Below are 20,866 nucleotides of genomic sequence, written 5' to 3'. Positions count from 1 at the left end.
TGTGAGAATACTAAAAGAGGATATATCAACTTTTTAATAAAATTGCAATTTTTAAAGTATTTCTCATTTTGCTTAGAAATTTCCTCAAGGCCGTACAAAATTCAGGTCATGTACTATTAAAGATAAGATAAAAGGAGTGGAGAATATACCAAAAAGTTTATCCTCTTTGAACGATAATTATTTAACATAAATTTTCTATACTTCGTGGCTATTCTTTTGAGTGTTAAATGAGAATTAGACAATTTTATTAATGTTGATAATGATATGGCATTTATCAGTTTGGGCTATTTTCTTTTTCTTTTTGTTTTGTTTTTTGAGACAGGGTCTCTCTCTGTTCACCCAGGTTGGAGTGCAGTGGCACAATTATGGCTCACTGCAGCCTCTACCTCCCAGGCTCAAGTGAGCCTCCCACTGCAGCCTGCTGAGTAGCTGGAAGGACAGGCATGCACCACCGTGCCTGGCTAATTTTTAAATTTTTTGTAGAGATGGGTTCTTAGTATGTTGCCCAGGCTGATCTTGAGCTCCTGAGCTCAAATGATCTGCCCATCTCAGCCTCCCACAATGCTGGGATTATAGGCATGAGTCAATGTGCCCGACCATCTTGGGCTGTTTTTAGAAGGACAGATATTACTCTGCTTTATTATATAATTAGTATTATATAAATACATTCCAATACATTTTGCTTCCTTTGAGGTACCAGTGAAACTTCCAGGTCTAAAAAGCTAAGTCGGAAGTTGGCTAGATGCATCTTAGAAGCTCAGAGGAAAGACCTGAGATTATAGTGTGATAAAGGAGAACCAATTCCAGTTCTGGACAAAGAAGGGAAGAATAATGATTTGGTAGTGAGTGTCAAATGTTGCTGACAGGTCAATGAAGATGAACACATCAGCAAACCAACTGGAATTTTACATGTAAATGTCCTCAGTAACTTTGGCAAGGGAAGTTTTGGTGGAGAAACGGGGGCAGAAACCAGACCGGAGTGGTTTGAGGAGTAAATAAGGGAATGGAGTTAGCAAAAAATAGAGCTATTTGAAAATTTTATCAGGAAATAAAAGTGCAGAGAGTCCAGCATCTGGATAGGGAAGTTGGGATGAGACAGAGTCTTGAACATGTTTATTTTAGTGGAAACAGTGCAGGAGGAGAATGATTGGAGGTATGGGTTTCTGAAAAGGAAGGACGTGATGGAGGAGGTGGTCTAGGAATAGAGATTATCCATAGCTAGTGGGAAGGATGACATGCACATCAACACCGCTAAGGCAATCTCTGTAGGACACATACAGACACAGATAGGTTTGTAGATTTGGTAGGGAAAATTGAAGGAAGTATCAATAAAAAGTTTCTGTTTTCTCTGTAAAAAAGATGTGGCCAGAGTTGTTAGTGAGGATTTGAGGAAAAGAGTAAGGATTGAAATATTGTTTGTGGAGAGAGAGAGAGAGAGAGAGAGAGAGAGAGAGAGAGAGGGAGATATCAGTATTAGAGTAGGTAAGTATTAATGACTGAGAATTTGTAGTATCTTCAAACTCCTAAAATTTGTGTGTATTGTGTACATGAATATTACTTGCTAAAAATCAGAAATCAGATATAATCTGTTTTGAGGGAAGGTCTAAGAAAGATTCCACTCTTCTCTTCTTAGGCCCTCAGTTTTGGTGGCAAAATTTAGGAATGCTTTTTGACCTTGAAGAAAGGATTACTTTAACACTCCAAATGTATGTCCTGTTTGCCATGACTGAAGAGAGCCTGCTGTCCTTACCCAGGTGTCCTTGGGCTGGCACATTCTTTCTGTTCTGCTAAGCATTCTTTGGGTAGTACAGTAGAGTTAGACTGAAAGCGTTAAACAGGCCCTGAAGATGGAAGACTTCACTTTGCTGACTTTGAATTATAAGAAGTTTAATATGTTCATTTCACTAGAAACTCTAGATTTCTGCTTCCCATTTGACTTTTGGGAGTGTTTCTTGAGGGCTTAGGGATCTTTATAAGATGGAAGGAATCTTTTAGTTCAGGTATTTAAAATTTTTCTTTTTAGCTACAAAGCCATTTTGAAAAAAAATCTGCCATTAACAAAGAGAACTATTCTGATTGCAGTGGACATGGGGGAACCCACCCACTCATCCCTTTTCTTTCCCCTCCTCTTCATCCCACATTCAGGAAGTTCCCCTGAGACATCCTCATTGAATCTGGTGGCTCCACTGAACATTGTTTGAAAAGTACAGTTTTAGGTGATCAGAGCTGTATTGAATTTCATCAAAATATGTAGTTCTTAAGATAAATTAACTGTGGTTTGAGGATAATTTTTTTCTTTACAATTAAAATAGGTTAGTATCTACTTTAACCTAGAGCATAAATTCTTACATTGATACTTTTAGTGATATAGATACTAATTTTACCAAAAAAGGTAAAAAAAAAAAAAACCCACTACTGAATATATTACAAATCTGGGATTTGAAAAGCTAAGCACTCCTTTTACTTAATTTTGCTGATCAGGATTACCAAAGTTCATAAATGTGGATCCTTCACTAAGCTCATGAGTAGAACTGTTCTTCATTATCCTCGAAGGACAGACATATGGCTGTGGCAGGGAGGATTGACTGCCTTGGTCTTCAGCGGCCATGAAAGCATGTAGTATGAGTTACCAGTGTTGCTTTTCCATTAGGGTATGACTTTTTCTAGGGCTGAAAACATCCATAAAGTTGGAATTGAAGTTTTTAAGAAAACCACACTTTTATGTTGGAAAGTAGATATTGATAAGGTAGAAAAGCCAGTACAAGAAATGGTTAAAAGAGGGCTAAATTGGAGTATGGAGAACTTAGTAACAGAGTTATAAAGACAAATTAAAGAGGACAGTTTAACTAGAGTTGCTGTTAACAGTCACAGCAGTGCAATGAGGCGGATATTATAAACTTGGTTTTATATTTGATGAAATGGAGGCTCATACAGGTTAAGTAGCTTGTCAAACGCATACAAAAAATTACCAGCAAATGTGGCAGAGCCAAAATTCAGATCCAGATCACTTTATTTTAAGGCCAAAATGGGCTGGTAAAGTCAGACCCAACAAACAGACAGCTAGGATAAGACATAGTTAAGACTGGGAAGCAAGTTCAAAACTGTGAGAGACATAGCAAGAAAAGGGCTGGTCTTCAAAATTATAAATGCTACTCAAGTCAAATAACTCCAATGGCTCCCTGTGAAAAAAGTGGCCGTGAGAGACGAGTGAAAGTTTCTATCTTTAGAACCTGTTTCCTCTTTAGTCACTTCCTCACAATCTTCCCTCTAAATACTATAATGACTGGAGTACTGTCTCTGCAGGACTTGGGGCTCTTGTGCTTATTCCACCAAAAGCTGTTAATATTGAGGTTGGATGAGAAGGTCTCTGGCTGGCTGAGGACTCCCGGTGATGTCCTGACTTTGGAAGTCTGGCTCATTGATTGGGGTTGCGGGGCCTTGTCATTTCAAAATTCATTTCCTACTGAAGGCGAAGCAGCTCAGCCTGGCCTGTGTCCCTGCCATCATCTATTCTGTTGTATATCTCGGAATCACACATTAAAAACTGTATCTATCGGCACATGAAATCTTGTTCTAGTTATACAGAAGAAAGTCACAAAAGGAAATAAGAATAATTAAAATGGTTAAATACAAAATCATATGGACTAGATATAAAATTTTGTCTCAAGTTTTTAAAAGTTGTTTTCAAGGCCTGGGAGGACCACTGGGATAACTGGAAGAAAATAGTGAAAACTAAACTTTTTAGATACTGGAGAATAGAATACTTGCATTGACATGATTATTGATAAGTGTATATTTCTATTTGCATGTGACGCCAAAAATCTTTTGTATAGTTTAGTGGTGTTAATTTCCCATCTGTTTGTGTAAATTAGGTGTAATCTTTGAGCCATCTCCTGAAGTAATGGAAAAGTTACCCTTTGTTCTGGTCAATAATTGTAACATAATTTGCTAAATTTAGGTATCTGAAGCTTCGTATTTTCTGGAATTCTTTTTCCTGAAGAATATATATAATTGGGAGTAATGATAGAGTTAGGTTTGTTCATTGTAATCCATTTATTAAGTGTTTCTAATGATCAAATCAAATGGAAGCTTTCTAGTCTCTGTCTCATCTAAATTTAATAGATATATTATCCTTATATTACTGTAACTGTGTTTTATATGCAGTTCTTGTGACCAGAGAAAATAATTTTCTTTTGTTTCCTACTATTGTTTTTGTTTTGTTATGTTTTGTTTTGGGCTAAAGTGGTTTATAATCTACAGTAACACTTTTTTCTGTCCTTATATGAAAAAAGATGAAAATGAAAATAAATGGAACTACCATGGATTTTTCTGAAAGAATTTTGGGAAAAAAGTACTCATTCTGTGATGAGTGTTTCTATACCTTACCTGGAACCAAATAAGGCTTTTGTGGTCAGTCTATGTATAGCAGGGACTGTGTAGAAGGTATTGATATCTGATAAAAGTGAACAAAGTTCTAATGAGCTCATTCATTATTTGCTTTTTTCAAAGCAAGTATTTTTTTTCTTCCTTTCCCACAATTTCTCCATTTAATTCATACACATTAATTGTAATTCTAGAAATGCTAGTGATTCTTTATTATAGTTACTGTGATGGTCATAGAATTAATTAAGGGTACAACAGTACCATTTGTATCAATTATTATCAGCCATATTCTTTAGTGTTAAAAATTTTGCAAACAAATAAATAATAGAATAAGCATGTTTTTCTTGGGCAAATAGTACAGATTTTTTTTTCACAAGCTTATATGAATCACAGTGCTCTCCAATGTCTGCGTTTACATGCTTAGAGGCAAAACATCTAAAGAAACAGGATCTTAGCCTAATCAGTGAAGTAAATCTGAAAATACTGATCATGCTCTCCTCAGCATGAATCTGGCCCTCTTCATTTCGCTTTCATCAGCTGAGGCTGTTCAGTGGTGCAAAGAAAACATTGTAAAATGCTTACTGCTTTTAGAAGTGCTTCCGAGTTCTTTAAATAATGGTAAGGGTTGCGAATCTTATAGGAAGGACCTATCACAGAAAAGCTTTATTCAGTTGCACAGGGAATGGTGAACTCCCGTTACTGAGAGCTGCTCTGAAGAGAAATACTTATAAGAAAGGGGTACTGAAGTATTCATTATTTTAAAACTTAAAGAGAACAGTTGTGTGTTTCATTGCACATCTAAACCTAATATCTGTAAAGGGGGTCTGTGGCAGCCAGCAGAGGAGAAAGTACAATTCTGCAGATGGATAAAAAGAAACTGGGAATTCTCCAGCAAAATGGGCTGCACTTGGCAGATCTGCAGATATGCATATTTCTGCTCAGTACAATCAGGCAAACACAGAGACTTCCAGAGGAACTAATTATCTTTTGTCTTTTTTTTAACTTTAGAAAGAGAATAATATTTGGAAGACAACTATTAAAGGCAATGTTTAAAAAATGTTGACAGAGAATTGTATGTTTAGCCTTCTTTTAAAAAGTTTTTAATACCCATTTTTGCTCCCAAAATAATTTATCATAATTTGCAGAAGCTCAAACCATTTGGTTTATAATTTGAAGACTTTTATTATTTGCCATTTTCCTTTTTCTCTTTTTGTAATAAAGGGATATATCTCATTACATTGCCCAAGCTGGACTTGAACTTCTGGGCTCAAGAGATCCTCCCTCTTCAGCCTGTTGAATAGCTGGGACTACAGGTGCATGCCACCACACCTTGCTGCCATTATCAATCTATTTTTAAACAAACTCTATTGCTATGTTTTTTTCTTATTATGTTGTCATTGACGCTAGGGAGTGGTGAAAGTTGCTCTATATGATATATTTTGTCAGGTCATTCAGATAAAAAAAGAAAAAAGATATATACCTCAAATATTTAGAGAATTATTTGAGTTAGCTAGAAAAATAGTTTAAGTTTTTAAAATGAGTTAGCTAAAAGTACATCTATTTAATTATTGTGCTAATAATCATGTCTTCTTTGTTGTTAAAAAATGATTTGGCACTTTAGGGACGACAAGTGCAGTTCAAAACAAATTTTCCCCTTTCTGATGAATATTTTTAAAGTGACAAAAATTGGATAAAAGAGAAACCAGTTATGTGGGCCAGTTGTTTCCAAACATTCTTATTTTCTATAAAAAGATGACCAAACCCTGATATCCTGATAAAACTTACTGCTTTAGAAACCATTTATTCCCTTCTTCAAAATCTTCAAGCAAAATTTCACTCGTGTAATATTAAATTTAAGAAAAACTATCTAGTTGCCATTTTTTGAGTGGGATAAGGGGCAGTATATATTATGATTTTCCCATAGTTCCCATTTTCTCCCATAAAAAGTATTTTTCTTTTAAGTGGGGAATCCCAAAATAAAAACATATAATCCTAGATAAGTAAATGTGGAAAATATCACACAATTATGAGAGCTGGATAGAGAATAGCCCATACTATGGTTTCTAGAAGACCAAACTTGTGAGCAGCCTAATTTATTGTGATATTATTAGGAGGAAGTCAGCCATGTGACCAGAGTGAAGTAGAGATATGTATTTGTAAATTAAATAATTTCCAAATTCTAGTCCCAGCTACCTGAAAGGCTGAGGTGGGAGGATAGCTAGATCCCAGGAGTTCAAGTCAAGCCTGGACAACATAGTGAGACCATGTCTCTAAAATAAATAAATAAATATTAAAAAATAATTTCCAGGTTCTAGAAATGACTACATCTAGGAGAACATGATGCAATGAATGTTGGTGGGGTGGGGTGGGGAAAGCACTAGACTGAAAATCCCATGAAGTCTCTAAGGGTTTTTCCAAATTTATAATTTTATGGTATAATATGTCAATGATTAGAACAAAGTATACTACACAGGCTCAGGATGCCTATGTAACAGCAAAATAATTCATATGAGCTCAGGCGATACATTACAAAGTTCTTTGTATCTGTTGTTGCTGGAATCAATCCCATTCTAACCATCTATAGCATAGCACTGTATTAAACATTACTTGAATATTAAAATTTATATAAATGGCCAGTAATGGGTACTTAATTACCTTTCTGTAATGTAGAATTTTATGGCAAAATGAAGCTTATTGTAAAGAATTTTGACTAGTATAGCTATTTTTCCTGTTGAACATGTAGAGTCAATATTATCAGTCTCTCTGTGTTTCCTAGGCTCACCTCAAAGTCCTGGGCTCTAGCGATCCTACCACCTCAACCTTCTGTACACGGTATATTTTTATGTTAAAACAGTTGATTTTACTTTGTACTTTTACTTATTCTAAACTTTCTTAATATGGTGTTTCTGATCAGGATTAGTTTTTGAATAATACATTTTGAAACTGTATGTTCTTCCTCCCAACACCCCTTGAGACGAAGTCTCGGTCTGTCACCCAGGCTGGAGTGCAATGGTGTGATCTTGGCTGCAACCTCAGCCTCCCAGGTTCAAGTGATTCTCCTGCCTAAGCCTCCTGAGTAGCTGGAGGCGCCAACATCCATGCCTGGCTAATGTTTGTATTTTCAGTAGAGATGGGTTTTCACTATGTTAACCAGGCTGGTCTTGAACTCCTCCCTTGTGATCTGCCTGCCTTGGCCTCCCAAAGTGCTGGGATTACAGGCATGAGCTACTGTGCCTGGACGAAGCTATATGTTCTTGAATTTTGCTCAGTTAAGTTTTGGAATTTCTATATGAGTTTAACACCTTGAATTATCTGAATGGTTCAAAAATATCTTTATATCTTCTATTTCCCTCATCTGTACAAATTGACAGAGTGCCTCATCTATAAACTTGTTAGATATGTATCATAAAGTTGTACAGATGTACCTGTTTTTTTGTTCAGTAACTCAAAAGCCCTATTTGGAAGTCAGAGAAAAGTTATTACATAGTACATGGACCAGAGTTTGAAAGAGATCCAAACCTTATAAAAATGAGTCAATTTGCCATGGAATTTAGAGAAATACAGCATCTTTGAAATATTTTTTCTATATATATTTTTTAATAGTAGAGAACTTTTCATGGATATTTATCCTTTCTTTTTTTGACAGGAATATTTTGTTGAATAATAGTAACATCTATAATGCTTACTTCTTACTAAGGAACTCAGGCACATCACCTGTTGAGATAGATTTTTTCATTTTTTTGGGTAGATTTTTATTATCCTTATTTTGTGAAAGTGGAAACTGGGGCTTCTGTAACTTGTTTGGGTCGCATCAGTGGTGGTTCAACTAGACTTCAAATCCACCTGTCTGACCCCAAAACTCATGCTTTTAATCATGACATCAAACTGTAACTTATATATCTAAATACATCTTGGATACATCTATGTGTCCGAATATAAATTGTTTTATGTGAAGATTATAATGAAATGCCCATTTGTGTTACTGTTATTATATCAGTCATTTACAAAATTGGTGTAGAGTAAAATTAGGTGTGATTGGATATGGTATCTAAAGTGAACTAAAATGTGGCCAGGCATGGTGGTTCATGCCTGTAATCCCAGCACTTTGGGACGCCGAGGTAGGCATATCACTTGAGGCCAGGAGTTTGAGACCAGCCTGGCCAACATGGCAAGACCCCATCTCTACTAAAAATACAAAAAAATTAGCTGGACATGATGGCACATGCCCGTAATCCCAGTTACTCAGGAGGCTGAGGTAGAAGAATCACTTGAATGCAGAGGCAGAGGTTGCAGTGAGCTGAGATGGTGCCACTGCACTCTAGCCTGGGTGACAGAGCAAGACTCAGCTCAAAAAAAAAGTGAACTAGAATCTGATTTTCATCCTATTTGCTTACTTTTCTTTTTGTGATCTGAGAGAAAAAAAGGAACCAGTGCACGTGGTTTCACATTGGGAAGAAGTGACACCCACTATTTCGTAAAATTTAAAGCTAGACAGGCCTGGAAAGAGCTGATACTACCCCTGATTTTTCAGAATCAGTATCTTGTATCACAGTTGAAATGATTGTCAAAGGTATGAACACAATGTTTGTCTGTTGGGGGAAAAGTCTGTTGGGGATACCTGAGGGAATACGTGAATTTGAAGATGTGAAATTATATTTTTGGAAAGCTTAATACAGCAGAGTCTGATATAATGGCAAGTGACAGCTGCTTCTAGGGCTGAATCCCCATGAAGTCCCCACTTTCTTCTGAATAATTACTAGAAAATACATCTAGACTAAAGTGTATGACTAAAAATGAGGGCCTATATGTTCTTCTTTTCCCCAGATAATAAGGCTGTGAATTCTATTGAATTGAATTGAGTTACAGAAATTAGATTTCATGCCTTTCCTAGTTGTTATTGTTCTTTATACAGCTTACATATTTTCTATAGCAGGAACCTTTGTAATGTCGAGATCCTCAGGGATGCAAAGTTCATGATGGGAGCTCAGCAAATGTACTGGGATAGATAGATAAATGGTATTTGTGTACATCAAACTTGATCTAAAGACCACTTTATTGAGAACATGAGACCCAACAGAAAAGTAAGACTTTAAATAGACTTTTTTTAAAGGATAAGTTTCAATGAAAAGTATAAAATGGGCTCTATTTTAAATTTTAAAGACTGATAGCAAGATAGTATGAATTATTTTTACATTTGGCTGGACACAGTTAGTCCCAGCACTTTGGGAGGCTGAGTCTGGTGGATTGCTTGAGTCCAGGAGTTCAACATCAGCCTGGGCAATGAGGCAAATCCCTGTCTCTACAAAAAATATACAAAATGATTAGCTGGGCATAGTGGCATACACCTGTAGTCCCAGCTACTTGGAAGGCTGAGGTGGGAGGAACCCTTGGACTTGGAAGGATGAGGCTGCAGTGAGTTGAGATTGTGCCACTGCACTCCAACCTGGGCAACAGAGCAAGATTCTCTTTCAAAAAGAGAACATGAATTTGCTTAATATACTTACTGTAACAGTTGCCTATTATCCCAGAATTTTATACGCGGAACATAAAAAATTAATATATGCAAACATTTTTCCATTCCTGTGTAACTCTTTAGTGTTTTAAATTGTCAGATATTATTGATATTTAGATGCTGCATTGAGAAAAGCTGATGTGTGAGTTTCATTAAGATAAAAAGTTATTGTTAAACTACCCAGTAAAAATATATTTGTTTTATAGCTCAAATAGCATTGTTTACTTGTGAGTTTTGAATGTTACAATTCCTGAATTACTAAAGCAGCCACATGAATCTTGAGGATTTTTGTGTTCTGACATGGTTCTGATGAAGAAGTGGGCTAATATTAAGCCTAATGGTTTATGGATATAAGCAATAAAAATCTGCCTTTTTCAGTTATTGAAAGTTACTGCACTAAATGGACTATACTATAGCAACTGAGCAGGACTGTGAGCCTCCATGACAGAAAATAGGAGAATGTGGGGTTATTAATCAAAATCACCTTTAATGTGTATCACAATTCTATACCTAAACTACAGTTATGATCTGTAAAAACTTGAATAATCAGTGCATAAATAAAATTCCTGCCTTTAATTTATTAAATATTTAGGTATTTCAATGAAACATTTGTAATCTGTATATTTAGTAGCAGTTTGGATAGTGATGTTACTGTGAGTAAAAATGACAACTTTCTACCAAGACCTCATTCTCCTTATTGGCTGGGATTGAGTCACTTTCATATCTCCCATTCCTAGCACAAGGTTGGACACATTAAAAAAGTGAAAAGCAAACAACACCCCAAAACTCTGATACACATTTGTCAGATAAATGAATAAATAAGAATTTATGAGAATATCTTCAACTAGTATAATAGCATCACGATTTTCTCTTCAATGTATTTTAATAAGCAATTCAATGATCAAATTATGTATCTTCTTATTATATGTATACAAAATACTGTGGTAGGTACTTCAGTGGCATTAAGATGTCTTAAATAGGGCCCTGATTTTAAGGAACTTAGATTCATAAAGAAAATATATAGGGACAACTTAAATTCCAGTGCCATAAATGCTAAGGGAGCAGAGAGGCACAGCTTGAATGAAGACCAGTGGATACTCTGGAAATGAGGAAGAGCATGTGCAAAGGTAGGGGGATGTGTGAAACATGCAAATTCCAGAGCACCAAATCATTCTGGGGAGCTAGACCTCAGGGTTTATGGAAAAGATAGGTTTGAGTTGTGGTGTCCAAGAACCACGCAACTACTTTATGCTACCAACTTTCTGCTAAAGCGACAAGTACCACAATGAAAAAGAGCTTCTAACAGACTATTGATAACTGTCTTGGATCTAATTGGATCTAAAATGCATTCCTTTTTATATTACATCCTGGCCAATTCTACAGGCTTTTAATGCTCCCAACTTCCAATGTTGTTGCTTATTCTCCTATTTGAGATTTTGCTTTATAATTTTAGATTTGATGTCCTGAAGCAGTATTCTTATCCTCCACCACCAACACTGTTATAAGTGGTATTCCTGCTGCTGATACGAACTGTAGGACTACACTGGAGGTAAAATTGGAAAAAAGAAAAGGTGGAGCTCAGATCATGAGGGACCTTTATTCCATGTGTTACATGTTGAAAGTCTAAAGAGAAAGAAGTGACATTGACAATAAATCTCAACTGTTTGGTTATTAAGATATACTGTTAGATGACACATGTCCTGGGGATTTACCATGGTTCAGCATTGGATCCTTACTTTGTAGTCTCAGAAACTAGGTTTGTCAGTGCACTAAGAGGAAAGCCATCTCTTAGGGGTGATTTCACATTAAGTAACCTCACAGGAAGTGATGTATAAAATGGACTTTCATTGTATTGTCACATAAAATTTGAATAGTTGTGCCGAATGAATGTGATGTTCTGACTTTATGGGTCAAAAAAATTATGTGGGAACAAAATATTAACCCAAGAGGTTTTTACATAAGCATGAGACCAGAAGAAGGGGAAACAATGATATAATTTGATTGCTAATGGCATCAGACTCTTATCTCAAAGCACTACCTGCATGAAAAAGATTATCTGGCTACCAGGATTGGAGCGCTGGAGATTTGGGGCCTGCTCATTGCTTCCCTTGCTTGGACTGGCACTATCAACGTCTTTCTTCTCTGACTCTGCTTTACCTGTCCGTTCTTTATTTATGCTTTTAGTCAAAGCAGTCTTCTGAATAGTCACCTATTCAAAAGGTAAATGGGTTTTATTATATAGGCCATCTGATTTATCGGGAAAGCTGCCTGGAAAAGTCTTGAGAAGGGCTCTGAGCTCAGCCAAGCTCAAGGGACTAGCATGCTCCTGAGGTGGTGGTTGAGGTCTGCCCAGGCTCAGAGAGGATGGAATGAAGATAACTTGATGCATTTGCCATCCTTGCATAAATAATTCAGGTTATGAAATCACCCAAAAAAACATAAGTAGGATCAACAAGTTTTCATTTAGTGAAAAAAAAAAAGATCAGGTCACCTTCCCAGATTTGTCGTACCTACTCTCACTCTGAATGTCAGCTATTTGACAGTAGCGGGAGACATGGCGGGAACATCCAACTCCAGACGCTAGTTTTCTGTGATCGCCTTCACCATGGTGCTGCGTTTGTTGACTGAGTTAATATTATTTTTCCTGTTTGAAGAATAGAGAGGAGAATGATGCCACACTCTAACAAATAAAACTAAAAGCATGGCAGTAATATTAATGACACGATCTGCTGTCTTCTTAAGTGTTTTGAATGTTATTTGGCATATCAACAGAATGAAGAGTTTTGGATTGCAAATGCTTTTTTGTTTCGTTTGATTTTCATGCTATTTGCTTTCTGTTTTTGAAAATTTGTTGAAGATTTTCCATGACAGTTTGTTTTTCTAAATTCCCATTTGTTTGTTTGCTGGGCTGTTGTTTACTTGGCTACTTCTGGAACTTGGAATTCATGTTTGCATTTGATTATATCTGCATAATTGTTTGAGTCTATATATAGCTAATCAGGGGTGGTAATATGCTCTGCTTTAATTGAGCCCCCCAATTACTTCTGCTTTCTGTGGAATTTCTATTTTCTTTCACTTTTTAGTTAATAAAGATTTATTTATCATTTTTCATATGCAAATACCCCTTTTAGGCCTGACTAAAGTAGAACTTTCCTCAGCTTGGAAGAAATTTCTTAGTATACTAGAATATGCATATTGTGATTGTCTCCCAAACTTAGCTCCATATTGACAATTGGCAATAGCATCTTTTGTATTAGATGGATTTGCAGGTGATAGTGAAGACTTGTAGCAGTTATATGGAGCAGAGTATAGCATTAAAGCAATTTATTATTTTATAATTGAGCATTACTCAGCTTTCATCTCTTTATCACAGTTATTTTTATTTGTAAATGTTAACTGTGTTTTTAAGGTATATAAAAACAAGCATTATTTTAAATTAAAAACTCTATAGAAACTCACTCATTGATGGTCATTAATGTCGGTTGAAGTCCAACCTGTCAGGTAAGGAAATAAAACAATTAGTTTATTTTATGAAGGTCAATTGAATATAATTAATAAATATACTAATTTTCATGTGCATTTATTTTTAATGTGCCTAAGTATTAACAGTGTGAGATACATAGAACTTTCAGTATTCTCTTTATTTTTCTAACATAAATGAAATAAGTATATTACCACATTTATTTTTCTTAACAAAAACTAACAAGTAGAAAATTTATAAAACAGCATTTTATTCAAACTCCTGTCATAGAAAATAATCACTTCTTTGCTTTAATTTTACTAAATGTTTTGCTAATGTTTGCAAATGTAGCAAAGTGTGACGAAACTAAAGTTCCAGTTGAGAAATACGAAAGCAATCTTTAAGCACTTTATGTCTCCCATTAATGAAGATGGAACATCTTAATGTGAGAATAAATATCACTGTGATTAATCAGTCTGTCAGCCTAACTATGGCTTTTTTTCTTACAGCTATTAGTAATTTATTATATTTAGAGTTCAATAATTGATTTTACTTAGAGCTGAATAGTATTATAGAATTTTAGATTTCCTGGGAAGAGCCTTTTCAGATCATTTGGTCCAATGATATTATTTTAAGTACTGTAGGAGTAAAAGTTCTTTCTCTCTCCAATTACTGGCAAAATTAGGTCTAGAACTTGTGTCTCCCCCTGTAAGCCCTCTCTTTTTTACCACTCTATATTACCTCTGATTTGTATGGCATGTAATATCCACCAACCCTTTATAAGACACAAAGTCAATCTGCATTTGTAATATTTAAGAAGAAGACCCAGCTCATTCTTCTTTTTACCAATATTTGTAAAATATGTTGTGTGCTGGCAACAACTACTGAGATGGTTTCAGGGAGAGACGTGATCTCATGACATGAGAGTGGGAAATGTCAGTATATACTGCCTTCCTATAGCCAAAATAAATACATTTCCAATCAAAAAATCACTTAAGAAATAATGTTTCCACAATATTATACATTTATCAGATGATATGGAATGTAACACTAAAGAGACAAAGTGTATTTTATTTCTGTTTTAAAAATCTGAACTAAGTACAAAAGTCTTTAAGGATCTTTGATTGCTTAAACATATGCTTTACTTTTACTTATAAATAATATACATTGAACACTATTATTTTAAATTCTCTTGGATTTCCACAGGATTTACCATATTAGTTATAAATAGTGTGCAGTTCAGCATAGATAAGTCATTTATTTGCTTACTTTTCTTGTATAGTGCGTATTTCATACTGCTATCAAGGACGGTCTGTTCTATTCTTATTTAGTTGAACCCTCATATTCACTATACCATATTGCACACACATGTACTTGAGGATCAAGGATGTGCTCTTCTGCCTCACCTCCCACTTTATTGCTTTGAATGCCAAATAGAAAATAGTTAAATTTTACATTTAAAGTTAACCCTAAATTAAAGCTGTTGTATAGCTCATGGATCTCTGGTAAACTATTCAGGGAATTTTATTTATTTAAACACATCGTGTTATCAGAGTGTTTTTAATAGTGATTAGTCCAAATAAATAATTTTATATATTATTTTCATTTTCTTTTTTTTTTTTGAGACAGGGATTTGCCATGTTGCCCAGGCAGGTCTTGAATTCCTGAGCTCAAGCAATCCTCCTGCCTTGGCTTCCCAAATTGCTGGGATTATGGATGTGAGCCACCATGCCCGGCCAATTCCATGTATTATTTTCTTATGATAAATACTTTCTGCATTAGGTCTCTTTAGGTTTTTTGCTGTTACATAATCTGACACAAAGTTAAGTAGAAATCATTTTGAGGATTGTGAGGTAAAGAGATGGGATATTGCCATATTGCCCAGGCTAGAGTGCAGTTGCAATTTGCACAGTACAGCCTCCAACTCCTGGGCTCAAGCTATCCTCCTGCCTCAGCCTCCCAGCTAGGACTATAGACACATGCCACTGCACCTGGCTTCTAATTTTGATTAAAATTTTAATGGAGAATTTAAAATACCATTCTATGTTTTTTTTTTTGCATTATCCACCATTTTTTCCTGTGTTTAAATGTTTGCTATCATGGCTGCTGAGAAAAGTTTATTACTTTTTCATCGTCAAATGTCAAATAGCACGATATTCTATGGAAACTACTTAGAATTTATAGCAATTAAGCTTTAATTCAGTTGTCTTTGAATATGTCTGCTGGGAACTGCCATCTGACAGATACCAGATGGAACAGAACTCTGGTCTGAAAGTCCCAAGCTTCTCACGATGGTACCAGCTCCACTGCTGTTTAGCATTATGGCCTTGGACATCTGACTAACATTTTTGGACCTGTTTCCTGAGTTGTTAAATGAAGACATAGAACTGGAAAACTTCTATTTTTTTTTTATTGCATTTTAGGTATTGGGGTACATATGAAGAACATGCAAGATTGTTGCATAGGTACACACATGGCGCGTGATTTGCTGCCTTCTTCCCCTTCACCTATATGTAGGGGTACTCTAACTGGTAAATTGTAGGGCTACTCTAACTGGTCTTAGGTGTGCCACAGACACCAGTCTGTAGATCCTTTGGTTTCCTTTAACTGGAGATTTAGAGAGGGAAGACAGGCTCTTTCTTTCGGAGTTCTGAGGACAGAAAGCAATTTTTGAGGAGATCTGTATTGAGCTGCCCTTTACTTACCCTCATATTAACCCTCTGTAATTTTCTTAAGTGGTTGTTCAATCCTTTTCATGTAGCCCAAGAGTCCTAGATAGGGCTCATGGTGCCACATTCATCTGTGACTGGGTTTTTTACTATCCATGGGCCACATTTAACAAAATATTTGACAAGGAATATTTACCAACAATGAAATCCTGTTAATCTGATTTAGCCCAACTAGGCTGTATGTTGAAAACTTTTACCTTCAGCAGTGTTCTCAATACTCTGTAGAAAAAAAGAATGATACAAAGAAGTAAAAGACAGGGGATTTGATTTAAAGATATGGTGCATATTCAATAATGTAGTTCTGCTGGGAAATTTTTGAGATAGTAGCATAGACTGCTCAGCCTTGTGTGACAGAGTCGAAGATGGGGTAAATCAGTTATTTTGAGCAAAGGTTTTATGTAGAGCTTATTTGAATATGAAAAGGAAGACCCTAGAAGTTTGATGCAATAATCGATGTAGGCAATTCAATCTCAATATTGTATTTAACCTATTTAACTATTTTCAAAACCTGAAAAACAGCTTTAATTAAAAATGACTCTCTAATATTCCTTGTCACTGATAACAACCTAGCCGAACCCACGATACAGTAGAAGAGGAAACAAAATTTTTATTTTAGGTTATCACCTCTGTTTCTATTATTATAAAGGATAAGTAGTTTTTACTGTTTCTTAAAAAAAGGAAAGATAATATCTTACATAATGCTAAGATTTTCTTTTTCTAGCTACAAAGAATACCTTGAATTTATTATTAGACATGTGTAGATTTAAATGTCACAAGTTATGTACTTCCAAAATAGAGGTGCAGTTTCATTAGTCAGCATACTGTGGTGGACACATGATTCTATCTTTAACATTTTTATATTTTGACATTTAGTAGCACTAGATTCAAAGCTAATCCCATTCAGCACATAGCACTAAACTAGATATCAGTGAAATTAAATACAATTATATTCCAACACTTTAAAAATTGCTCTAAGGGATAAAATTGAGTTATTTTAAAATGTCTTTAATGCTGTTGCTTAATTGCCTTTTTCAAATATAGTGGTAAAACAATAGACCTAGTAGGGTGCTGTATGTAGTGGGTACTTAATCTGCCAACTAAAATGTTAAAGTCTAAACTTTGGAATTACTTTCAAAATGAGGCTGATTATTTTGAAATAAAATAATAAGAAAAATAAGAAAAGCTAAATGTTGCTGTATTTTTTTTTAAATGAGCACCTGCCTAATGAAATCCCTAAAATAACAAGCTCCAGTGATAGATAAATTTGGGGAAAAATAACATAAGCTAGATATTTTTGAAAAGAAAGAAAGATTATCTTTGCAAATATGAATTAGATATTGAGCAAAAAAATCATGACTGCTCTAAAATTAGAATGTTCATTTTAAGTATTCCCAAAGGGCCAAGTGTTGAAATTTGAACAGTGAAATGAACAAAATGGGAACTAAAACATTAACATTACGCAATGTCTTGAGTAAAGTTGTAAAAAATAGTATTGGTCACTTTTACTATGTTGTTAAGTTTTAGATATTGGAATAGAGAGGAAGGAGGAATTTGGAAAGGAATATAATAAAACGCCCAAATTCTTGGAATTTGATTCAAACCAAAAGGAAATAATCTCTGAAATTCAGTACAGATTTTAAAATAATAATTTTTCCAGTTGTGAAACACATTAGTCACACCTCTGTTTTAATGACTTGGAAGATTAATATATAAGTCCCAGTGTAAAAAATGAAGAATGATAGATAAAAATGATTTTAAAGTTAATTAAAAAGGTAAAGATATAATGACATTTGAAAACTAAGGGCTCTTTTAGATTTCTTGAAAAATCTCTAAAAGATGTGAGCTGTATATTCATGGCTATCACTTAATCTTAGATAAGCAGTACATATTCTGGCTATTGCTGGGTGAGAAAAACAGCTTTTTCAAAGTTGACTTATCAGTATTATGATAGCCCCATTTAGAAGACAACCAAATATTTAATAATAAGGAAATTGTTAAATTATGAAACGCCTATGAAATGAGATTTTATATAGTCATTTAAAAGTAGCTTTTAAAGAAATTGTAATGACAGGAAAAACATTCACGACTAATAATTTTAACATTTAAGATATAAAAGTCTATCCAACATGTTCTCAACTATATTACTTATATTCATAGAAAAAGCAAAAAAATACAGATATGATAGTAGTGTTTTTTATCTGAATACATGAAATTTTTCTTCATACTTTAATTTCCAGTTTTTCTTATAGTAAATATTTATTACCTTTTATAATTAGAAACTACATTTTTAAAAGCTTGCTGATTTCAAAGGTCACTGCAAATTACAGTAGTGAAAATAATCATTATTGAGTTGATGATAAAAGCTAGTTTTTTTTTTTTGCAACGTACAGGAAAGAAAAGAGCAAAGTATGCAAAAATAGCTAGGTTAACCAGAAATTGGTGTCAAATGCCTCAGTTCATCTCTTAAGTACAGCAGTAACTATCTTAGAAGAATAACATTCATCTGTTTTCTGTCTGCTATAGTACATTGCATACAAAATATGCATGTTTCCTTTTACCATTGATACAAAAGATATATCTGCATAATATAGATCCTATTGGCTATAGAAATTATGTCCTGAAAGAAAAATTTCACTTGGTTGAAAACCAGAATAGCTTCAATCTGCAGGTCCCTGCAAATATGAAACTTGGCATAGTCCTCCTAATTCCCAGTGATAGTGATAGTAAGTACGTCAAAGACATTTTTAATTAATAAAATCAAAATATATAAGTATACTATAAACATTTTGGGGCTACTGGAATGGAATAACCTTGGAAGAACTTTGGGAGATTATTCAGAAGAGTTAGTTGTTATAGAATTACTAAGTTTTTAAATTAAAGTTGTAGAGCATGAAATGAGTTTTTTCTTGGACTTCTCTGGCAATCAATTCATTCTCCAACAGTTGAATAGAACCATAGTCAGCAAAGGGAGAAAGCTTTAGTGGTCATGAAAAGAAAATTTGGTGATACTTTTCTTTTAATAGAATGTTTACAAGTAAAGTCAGGCATTAATAGTTTGTGTTCTAGATCTCTACAGAAAAATTTCAGAAATCACTTGCTTGAATATTTTATTTTTTAGTCAATAGTGTGTCCCACCTTGGGCTAAAGTGGGGTGAACCTATTAGAGTCATTTTAAAAGTACATGGACTTGGATTCTGTGTCTGGAGAATCTGATTCAATAGGTTTTCAGTAGTGTCAAGGAGACTGTAAACAAAACAAAGCAAAGCAAAACAAAACAACAGAACAGAAAGCCTCCTCTGGTCATTTTGTTGTGCAGTCCAAATTGAGAATAACTGGGCTGTATGTGCCAGCCATTGAGGATACAAAGAAATGAGTTATCAGGCAGATCCTCACATTGTTATTCTCTGAAGAGCAGCTCAGAGTCTGCTTTTTAAAATTGGTAAAATATTCCTTTTTCTAATAAAAAGTATATTTTCCTGTCATGAACTCTCCTCCCACATGTTGATGGTTTTTATGTCCATTTTCTGAGGTTCTACTATGCCAGGAATATAAGGGCAAAGAACAGGTCAGTGATTTTTTCAGTTATGTCAGTATAAATTGTCAAAGACCTGAAATGGGCAGAGGAAATCATTGGATGTCTGTTCACTGGCGTGCTTGGGTGTTGTCTAGCAGACCTCCAGGAATTATCTGATTCTATAAGGGTGTGTATATTTGATTCTCTTTCTAGGCTATTTTGTAACTTGTAGAGGTAGATATTAATTTGTAGAAAACTGATATTACAAATGAATCTTTTCCATAGAAATGCTAATACATTTTGCCAAGGAAAACTATAATTAATTTCTGTCCCAGAAAAAAGTAATCCCAAACATTATGTTTTATTGCTATGTAAGATACTAACCAGCTTTACATATATTAGCAAAATCATTTCAGTATTTAGCATATGTGGTTGTCCATATTATATTAGTCCATTCTTGCGCTGCTATAAGGACATACCTGAGACTGGTTAATTTATAAAGGAAAGAGATTTAATTGACTCACAGTTCCACAGGATTGGGGAGGCCTCAGGTAACTTACAATCATGGTGGAAGGTGAAGCAACACATGGCGGCAGGAAGGAGAAGAATGAGAGCTGAGGAAAGGGAAAGCCCCTTATAAAACCAGCAGATCTGGTGAGAAATTACTTACTATTACGAGTATAGCATGGGTGGAGGGGAGGGAACCACCTGGTTCCACCTTTGACATGTGGGAATTATTACAATTCAAGGTGAGATTTGGGTGGGGACACAGTCAAACTATATCACACATATATATATCAGATTCTCCTTTGAACCACTTTTGACATCTTACTGATCCTCTCATTGATTAATTAGCTACATAAAATTCTTTACTTATATCATCTTATATCGCTATGATAGCTATGATTTTACCATTTGAAAATGATGCGTTAGCAACTATAAATCCTTATGTGACTCAGATTTGCCTTTGGAATCGATTTTTCCATCAGGGATATTTCTATATCTGCTGCTTTTTAAAGTAGTGGCTGTTTTCTTACAGGTCACTGGATCTGGAGATAGGATATATATTCTCTTTGCTTATTGTTGCTTCTTTCAGAAGTTAAGATGACACATACACAGCCTTTCTCTGATATCACAACACTAAAAACCAGAAAACATTTGTACATCATCTGCCCTTGCTTTTTCTGAAAAATCTATTTTTTCAAATTTGTCAAGAAAAATTAAATATCTTGCAAGTCATTGGTTACATCATAGTCATTCTCATGTCT

At 34.8% G+C, this 20,866-nt stretch overlaps 1 protein-coding gene across 15 annotated transcripts in view; it reads left to right on the top strand.

Moving 5' to 3' along the window:
• The window catches only part of ANK2 (ankyrin 2), a 589,059-nt gene that overhangs the window by 79,217 nt on the left and 488,976 nt on the right, over positions 1-20,866 (top strand). The window lies entirely within an intron of this gene.

Source organism: Callithrix jacchus, chromosome 3 (genome assembly GCF_049354715.1).
Source record: "Callithrix jacchus isolate 240 chromosome 3, calJac240_pri, whole genome shotgun sequence".
Lineage (NCBI taxonomy): Eukaryota > Metazoa > Chordata > Mammalia > Primates > Cebidae > Callithrix > Callithrix jacchus.
The sequence above is the reverse complement of the archived record's forward strand: the minus strand, read 5'-3'. Positions and strand labels throughout refer to the sequence as shown.